This window comes from Penaeus vannamei, chromosome 3, assembly GCF_042767895.1.
Source record: "Penaeus vannamei isolate JL-2024 chromosome 3, ASM4276789v1, whole genome shotgun sequence".
Classification (NCBI taxonomy): Eukaryota; Metazoa; Arthropoda; class Malacostraca; order Decapoda; family Penaeidae; genus Penaeus; species Penaeus vannamei.
The window spans coordinates 50,509,402-50,511,901 of NC_091551.1; the positions used below are offsets into that span (position 1 = coordinate 50,509,402).

General features: G+C 32.4%; 1 protein-coding gene across 2 annotated transcripts in view; it reads left to right on the forward strand.

Moving 5' to 3' along the window:
- LOC113826232 (GSK3-beta interaction protein-like) overlaps positions 1–2,500 on the forward strand; it is a 7,397-nt gene that overhangs the window by 1,067 nt on the left and 3,830 nt on the right. Inside the window, exon 1 of one of the 2 annotated variants that reach the window (XM_070114219.1) lies at positions 1,387–1,465. The exons of the other annotated variant lie outside the window; for it this stretch is intronic. The gene's annotated coding sequence lies outside the window, so the exon portion shown is untranslated. Of the gene's footprint in view, positions 1–1,386; positions 1,466–2,500 lie in introns of those variants that run through there. 2 annotated transcript variants of the gene reach the window in all.

Here is a 2,500-nt window from a genome sequence, read left to right on the forward strand (position 1 = left end):
AACTAGTATAATTAGTACAGTTATACTTGAAAATTGTTTTACACATATGAATTTATGAATGACAAACTACTTATTACTGTTTTTACTAGGAAAACAGATCCAGAAATATTGACAATGAATCTATCAGTCTTTGTCCAAAGAATAGAAATAAGAGACAAAATAGTACCATTAGATAGCTTTGGTAATATATATATATATATATATATATTTTTTATACTAAGGTTTTGATACTGACTACTGCTAAAGCTATCACTCTACTTATAAGTATTTATGAAGCAGTAAGGCATTAGAACCATTGTATTCATTACTGTGGATTTCAGTAGAAACTAATTAATTGTTTTAAGAAATGCCTTTATTTCCATGAAAGTGATATGCAACAGTAAAACAGTCAAAGGAGATAGTGTGATATATATATATATATATATATATATATATATATATATATATATATATATATATATATATACTTAGCTGTGTTGCACAACTTGAAAAATGTGTATTTAGATGTATATTACATGATTAGCCCATCTGAGAGAAGAACCAAATTACAGTTGTTTTATTGCACAAAACTATCTGACTCTGTCCACTTTTGATTTTTCCTCAAAGGCTGATTTTATCTGGACTGACTTGGCAATGTGTTCATTATAGTTTTCTTGTATGAATGAATTTAAAATGAAATCATTCAGCTCTGACAGTATTTTATACAGGTAATTAGATGTAAGTACTGTGTATGCACTTGTATATGATAGAAAGGAAGGTCTTACTTTCTGAATAAGGTTTTAAGGTTTTGATTTCAAAGAATATAATATTTTAAGGTTTACAATCGCAGTGTTATTGACTTGCAACCACGTAATGTAATATAGTTGCAGAAAGGAGAACATTAAATATTAACGATGTTTAGTCTAAGGGATTAGTTGAGAAGTTGATGAGTCTGAAATTAATGCTTCAGACATATTGTTTTTATCTGTTGATGAGTCTGTCTTTGTTTGCATATTCTCCTTTTTTTTCCATGATCTTATGGTTAAAGTTTTGGAATTTTCAAATGGTAAAAAAAAACAATATTATATATTACTATGACTCAAGGGCAGCATTGTCTATGAAGATGGTTAAATATAGAATGACTTGGCAGCAATTTTTAGAACAAGCCGTCAGCAGAGGAGCCAGTATGAATGAAAGAGCTTGCAAGATGCAGTATTTGAATTTGATGTTTACTCTTCCTCCTTGTAACACAGAGTAATAATTTTGTACAAAGCTCAAAAGTATAGAGTTGTTGGTCAGTTTGTTCAGAAATTTTAAAAGCTGGAACAGGTGTATTATTAAAGTATTTTAGGTTGCTACGTTACCATATGTGATTTATATATTACCTCATAGTAACGGTGATGGAACAGCTTATCAGATAGCATATTATTATCAGTAAGATATAGAGGAAAGCACAGCAGTCAGGAACTCCCACCCATCGCGGACTGTGAGTTTGACAGATCTATTTTCAAGAGTCGGTCTAGGCATCTGTGTTTATTTGTGGATTTTTTTTTTTTTTTTTTTTTTTTTTTTTTGTGTGTGTGTGTGCGTGTGCGTGTTTGTGTGTGTGTGCGTGTGTGTGTGTGTGTGTGCGTGTGTGTGTGTGTGTGTGCGCGTGTGTGTGTGTGTGTGTGTGTGTGTGTGTGTGTGTGTGTGTATGTGTGTGTGTGTATGTATGTATGTATGTATGTATGTATGTGTGTGTGTATGTGTGTGTGTGTGTGTGTGTGCGCACGTGCTTTTATTGTTTGTTTTCCAATGAATGCAACATTGTTCTCTTATGAGTCATGATTTTACAATATGTAAGATGTAGGACATGGGAGCATATGTGAATGTGTGTGTGTCTGTGTGCATGTGTGTTTGTATCCGGGTTCTTGTGCATCCATATGTAAGGAATGTTTACAAGTGTGAATGTATTTATATTTTGTGTGTTTTTTATGTATGTATGTATGTTTGTTCGTGTATGCGTATATTATATGGGTGTCTGTGGAAGCATTGTTGGATGCATACATGTTTGTGTGTATGTGTGTAGTGTCTTTTCAGGCATGTGCATGCATATGTGTGTGTGTTTGTCTGTTTATGGGTATTTGTTTGTAGGATGAAGTGTGTGTGTGTCTATATAGGTGTGTGTACATGTGCATGTGTCAATGTGTGCAAGTATGCTTGCATGCATAAGTGTGCATGTATGTGAGTGCGTGTATAGCTGTGTGTGTGCAAATGTGTTTGTTTGTTTGTTTGTCTTTACCAGTGTGTTTATGCATTTATGAACCAATGTATGATTGTATATGTATATGCACATTTTTTTACATTATTTTTATTACTTTTCTCTTTATCCCATTTTATTTATGACAAGTATATTTTTATTTGAACTTTGCGGTCATTGAACATATCATAAATCTGTAGTCACCATTAACATTAAAATTCTGTTATTTTAAAATGGAATGAAAAAAATGCAGCACAGGTTCAGTGCAGCAACATCTAG